We start from the raw sequence: 6,791 nt of genomic DNA, 5'->3' as shown, positions 1-6,791 counted from the left end.
GGTCTTCCCAGAATGAGAGTTGCACTCTTATGCTCCTCTATTTCCAGCACCACAAAGTCAGTGGGAAAGGCAAATGGCCCAACCTTGACAATCATGTCTTCAATCACTCCTGATGGGTATTTAATGGAGCCATCAGCAAGTTGGAGACATATCCAGGTTGGTTTAACTTCATCAGTCAACCCAAGCTTTTTGATAGTAGCTGCAGGTATTAGGTTAATACTTGCCCCAAGATCACATAGAGCTTGCTTGGTACAAGTACCTTCTAATGTGCATGGTATCATAAAGCTTCCCGGATCTTTAAGCTTCTCAGGTAAGCTTTTCAGAATGACTGCACTGCATTCTTCAGTGAGGTAAACTTTTTCAGTTTCCCTCCAATCCTTCTTATGACTTAAGATCTCTTTCATGAACTTAGCATAAGATGGTATTTGATCAAGTGTCTCTGCAAACGGAATCTTTATTTCAAGAGTCATGATATAGTCTGCAAAGCAGGCAAATTACTTATCCTGTTTCGCTTGGCAGAGTTTCTGAGGATAAGGCATTTTGGTTTTGTATTCCTCAACCTTAGTTGCTGCAGATTTATTGCCTACAGATGTGGGTTGAGAAGCCTTTTTAGATGGGTTATTATCAGCACTTGTATGTGTCTGATCTCCCACTGGCATTTGAATGCCAGGGGTGGAAGCTGGAGTGGCGTTAGATGCCAACTCCTTACTTGTTTCTAGCGTCTGAACGCCAGAACTGTGCTCCCTTTGGGCGTTCAACGCCAAATCATTGCTTGTTTCTAGCGTTGAACGCCAGAACTGAGCATGGTTTGGGCATTCAACGCCAGCTTTCCACCCATTCTCTGGCGTTTGAGCGCCAGAATTATTCCTCTCTGGGCTTTTACTGTCCTCAGAGGGATTTTGGGTAGTTTGCTCATTTCTTGGCTTCCTGCTGTCTTGAAGTGAGGTATTTAATGTTTTCCCACTTCTTAATTGAACTGCTTGGCACTCTTCTATTATTTGTTTTGATAACTGCTGTTCTGTTTGCTTCAATTGCACTTCCATATTCATATTAGCCATTCTTGTTTCTTGTAACATCTCTTTGAATTCGGCTAACTGTTTTGTTAGAAAATCCAATTGCTGATTGAATTCTGTAACTTGTTCTGCAGGACTCATTTCAGCAGTTACTATTTTAGCCTCTTCTTTCATGGAAGGTTCACTGCTTAGGTACAGATACTAATTTCTGGCAACTGTATCAATGAGCTCTTGAGCTTCTTCTATTATCTTTCTCATGTGTATAGATCCACCAGCTGAGTGGTCTAGAGAAATCTAACTGCACCCACTCTGAAAACATTTCAGAAGGGTATTTTCTTAGCATCTCTCTGTATCTCTCCCAAGCATCATAGAGAGATTCATTATCTCCTTGTTTGAAGCCTTGGATGCTCAACCTTAGCTATGTCATTCGTTTCGGAGGAAAATAGTGATTCAGGAATTTTTTTGATAGCTGTTTCCATGTCTTTATGCTGTCCTTAGGTTGGTTATTTAATCACCTCTTAGCTTGGTCTTTTACAGCAAATGGGAACACTAATAGCCTATAGACATCCTGATCTACCTCCTTATCATGTACTGTGTAAGCAATTTGTAAGAACTGTGCCAGAAACTATGTAGGTTCTTCTTGTGGAAGACCGGAATACTAGCAACTTTGCTGCACCATGATAATGAGCTGAGGATTCAACTCAAAACTACTAACTCCAATGGAGGGTATACATATACTACTCCCATATGAAGCAGTAGTGGGGTTAGCATATGACCCCAGAGTCCTTCTGGACTGTTCATTTCCACTTATGTCCATGTTGGAGTAAAGGGGGTAATGTGGATTTAAATTTTTAGTTTATAAATAAATAAAAAAATGATTTTCGAAATAAAATAAAATAAAATAAAAACCAAAATAAAAATAAGATAAAATAAGAAAATTAAAATAAAAAATTAATAAGAATTTGAAAATATTTTATGAAGATTTTCAAAAAAGTGAGGAGAGAGAAAATGGTTAGAATATTTTCGAAAAAGATATAATAATATTTTTTTTTTAAATCTTAAAAGGATAAGATTTGAAAAATTTTGAAATTGAAATCTGAATTTTTATAAAAAATTTTCGAAAAAATAGCTTAAAAATAGTTAGAAAAGATATACTTTTTTTTGAATTTTGAATTTTATGATGAAAGAAAAAAACACACAAAAGACACAAGACTTAAAATTTTTAGATCTAATGCTCCTTGTTTTCAAAAATTTTTGAAGGAAAACACCAAGGAACACCAAACTTAAAAATTTTAAGATCAAAACATAAAGAAGACTCAAGAACACTTTGAAGATTCACAAGAACAACAAGAAGAAAAGAAAGAACACCAAACTTAAAATTTTTTAGAAAACTTCAATAATATTTTCGAAAATTATAAAAAAGATTAACAAGAAAATACCAAACTTAAAGTTTGGCGAAAGAATTAATCAAAGAAAAATTATTTTTGAAAAAGTTTTAAAAAGAAGATACCCAATTGCCAAGAACATAAGCCAACGCTATAGCCAACTGAGCTATAAATGTAACGTGTTTTAAAGATGTATTATTTTTATAGATAAAAATAAATAATTTTTTTTTGAAAACTAATGTTTTGAAAAAGCACAAGAAAAACAAGAAAAGACACAGAACAAGACAAACCAAAGATCAAACAAGAAAAATTGACAAGAACAATTTGAAGATCAAGGAAAAACAAAGAACACTAATTCGAAAATTTAAAAGGATAATTGATGGTGTTTTTGTGGAAAAACGAATTTCCAACACACATATCCAACCGGCAAGTATACCGGGTCGCATCAAGTAGTAATAACTCACAAGAGTGAGGTCGATCCCACAGGGATTGATGGATCAAGCAACATTAGTGGGTGATTAGTTTAGTCAAGCTAACATTGGTGAGTGAGAATTGTTGCAGCAGAATGTAAATAGCAGTGAACTTAAATTGCAGAATGTAAATAGGCAGGAAGCTTAAAGAGCAAGCAATGTAAATTGTAGAAACTTAAATGACAAGAAATGTAAATTGCAGTAAATATAAAAGGGAATGGGAACAAGGAGATTAAAGCAAGCAGCAAGCAGAACTTGGAACAATTGCATAAGAATTAAATTGCATGAAAAGTAAAAGGACTTGGGTGCTGGGAATTAAAATTCAACAAGAGAATGTAAGGAGCAATCAAGAAGAAGAGTAACTTGCAACAAATCTTAAACAGAAAGCAAAATTGCTTGAAGAAGCAAACAGAAATTAAATTTAGTTTAATTGCCAAATGTGATTGAAGATATCAGGAAATCAAAGAGACTAGAAAACAAGTCTAGATCTCAATTCCTTCCTTGATCCAACCAAGAACAATTGCAGAAGGAAAGAAGATGAAAGCAGTAAAGAGAGTTTTGGTTCAAATCCTTAATTCACTGAAATTTTGCAGAAGACTAACAAGAGAAATCTTAGACCAAGAGGGAAACAGAATTCCTTCACTCTCAATCCCAGATTTAAGACAGAAAAAAAAAACTAAAAGAGAGAGAGCTCTCAAATCCTAATGCTCCCTAGTGGAGCTTGCCTCTCTAATTCAGCTCCCCTTTTGAAATGAGAGTGATGCCTTTATATAGGCTTTTTACAAAATGAAAATAAAATGAAATTGAAATTAAAAAAAATTCACAAAATGAAATTCCTAATCTAGCTTCTCTGTGTGCCTTTGAGTCATGTTGAGTGGGCTTTGCTTGCTTTGGATTTGAGGGAGAATGGGTCTTAGATGGCCTTGATTTAATTTGGTGAGGAATTGAATTAAATTGAATTTTGGTTGATTTTGGCCCATATGTTGCTCCCAGGAGGCTGCCCTGCTCTTGTGGAGGGCAGAGCAGGGAAACTTTGTGTGGGTATCCAATTTGCGTGCCAAGGCTTGGAAGGGGCATCAGGATGCTGCCCTGCCCTTGTGGAGGGCAGGGCAATGTTGTCATGGTGCGTCCAAGCTTTGCCTCCTTGCCCGTGCTGTGATGCGCCAAGGATGTGCACCCAAGCTCCTGGCCGTGCCAAATTGTGCGTGCCATGCACCAAGGAATGTTGCTCTGCCCTCCTTGTGGGCAGCGCTTTCCTTTTTATTGGGTGAGGTCCCAAGTTCGAATCTTGGTGGAGGAAGTTGTGATGCAAATGCATATTTGCATTATTAGTTAGTTAGTTTAGTTAGTTTTAGTTTAAATTCACTCATTTTCTCTAAATAAACAAGTCCTTTTATGAGTTTTGTTTCCATGCATGATGATATCAAGGAACATGTTAATTCTAGCCAAATTCATGCAAATGATTTAAGGAATGCATATATGAATGAGTATGAATGAATCTCATGAAATTTATTGCTTGAATTGGTAAGACTTTGAAGCTATCTCCCTTGTTGATGATAGGTGATGAAACAAGGAAGCATGGAAGCAAGAAGGAGGCAACCAAGGCAAGAAGTTGGCGTTGCCAACTTGGGATTGGCGTTGCCAACTCCACAACACAAGGCAAGCTTGGTCCAGGAGGCAACCAAGGCAAGAAGTTGGCGTTGCCAACTTGGGATTGGCGTTGCCAACTCCACAACACAAGGCAAGCTTGGTCCTGGAGGCAACCAAGGCAAGGAGTTGGCGTTGCCAACTTGGGATTGGCGTTGCCAACTCCACAACACAAGGCAAGCTTGGTCCTGGAGGCAACCAAGGCAAGAAGTTGGCGTTGCCAACTTGAGATTGGCGTTGCCAACGCCACACACAACCACACCAAGCAAGCTTGGCAACCCTGGAAGCAAAGTTGGCGTTGCCAACTCTAGAACCAAGTTGCCAACGCTCACACACAAGGAACTTGGCCCTGGAAGCAAGGTTGGCGTTGCCAACTCTAGAACCAAGTTGCCAACGCCACACACAAGACACAAGCAAGGAACTTGGCCCTGGAGGAAGCAAAGTTGGCGTTGCCAACTTGAAGCTGGCGTTGCCAACGCCCACACAAGGAACTTGGCCCTGGATTTGGAGCCTCGAGCACGTTGCCAGCCTAGAAATGAGGGGCGTTTTTGAGGACAACACAGGCTAACAACGCCAAACAATCAAGCTTGGCCCTGGAAGAAAAGGAGCTGGCGTTGCCAACTCAAGATGGGCGTTGCCAACGCCACACAACCAAGCAACAAATGGAGCCCTGGAAGAAAAGGAGCTGGCATTGCCAACTCAAGAATGGCGTTGCCAACGCCACACAAGAAAGCTTGGCTAGGCACCAAGTTTTGGTGCCAGCCAAGTTGCCAAACGCCCAATGGCGCACCAACCAGGCTGCCAAACGCCCAATGGCGCACCAACCAGGCTGCCAAACGCCCAATGGCGCACCAACCAGGCTGCTAAACGCCCAATGGCGCACCAACCGCGTTCCAAACGCCCAAATGCCGCACCACTCACGTTGCCAACGCTAGATGGGCGTTGCCAACGCCAACTTACCAAAACAAGGCAGCCTGAACATGTCCACTTCAATGGAAGATATCTTGAGCTACAGAGATCCAAATTGAGTACTTCCAGTTGCGTTGGAAAGCTAACATTCAGAGCTTTCCAACCATATATAATAGTCCATGGTGGAGCACAAGATCGAAGCCAAACCAGAGTCATCTTTAGGCCCTAAAAATAAGAACATGAAATGAAATTCAAGGGAGCTAGAGATGATCCTTGGATGTGGGATCGAGCACGTTGCCAACGTGCACAAAGGGGGCGTGTTTTGCAACAACGCCAGCCTCAAGTCCTTGCCTTGGGAGAGTGATGCTCGAGCACGTTGCTAACTTGGGGTTGAGGGTGCGTTATTCACAACAACTTGGCAACAACTTGGCAGCTTGACCTTACCTTCTTTGAGGAGCCATAACTTGAGCTAGGAAAGTCCAATTGAGGTGATTCCAATGGCATTAGAAAATAGACATCAAGAGCTTTCCAATGATGTATAATAGTCCATATTGAAGCTGAAGGTTGACACTCAAATTCTGGGCTACATTTAGCATGAAAGTAAGGCCAAAAAGAGAAAGAGCAAGTTGTTTGCAACAACTTGGGCTAGCAACGCCCAAGTCTCAAACTCACTTCCAGGAAATTGGCATGCACGTTGCCAACGTGCACTAAGGCCTGAGTTATTGCCAACAACGCCCCTCAATGGGCCAGAATTGGTGCCAACTTGCTTTACTTCCCCTATTCATCACAAAGGCCAAAACACCTCCAATTGAGCCAAGAATTCAACAATGAGAAAGCCCACATTGCTAACCCAAATTGAAGATCTCTGAAGAAGTTTTGGGAGTGGTATAAATAGAAGAGGTTGATGTACTTGTGGGGAACTTTTACACTTTTGAATACTTGTTGACACTTAGACTTTTTGGACTCTTATGCACTTTTATTTAGCTTTTGTAAGAACTTCCGGGTACTCTGCCGGGGGGCTCATCTTTGGTTTTCTATTGGAACTTTTCTTCTTCTTTTACAAGTTTTAAGCGTTTCATTCTTCTTCTTCTTCTTCCTTTACATTTAGTTTAATTTTGATTTATGGCAATTGTTGTTGAAATTGGAGCAATGACTCACTAAACCCCACATTCATTAGGGGGATGAGCTCTGCTTGTTGAAATGAGTTGGTGAATTCATCTTTTCCTCCTCAATTTTAGTGGTTGATCTAAAGAGGGAACTCTTGCTCTTCATAGATTCAACCACCATCGAGAGAGGGGTTAATCTACATGAATTATGTGGTGAATTTGAGGAATGAGCCACATAATTCAGTTTAGAGTTCATCCTTT

Source organism: Arachis stenosperma, chromosome 6 (assembly GCF_014773155.1).
Source record: "Arachis stenosperma cultivar V10309 chromosome 6, arast.V10309.gnm1.PFL2, whole genome shotgun sequence".
NCBI lineage: Eukaryota > Viridiplantae > Streptophyta > Magnoliopsida > Fabales > Fabaceae > Arachis > Arachis stenosperma.
The sequence above is the reverse complement of the archived record's forward strand: the minus strand, read 5'-3'. Positions refer to the sequence as shown.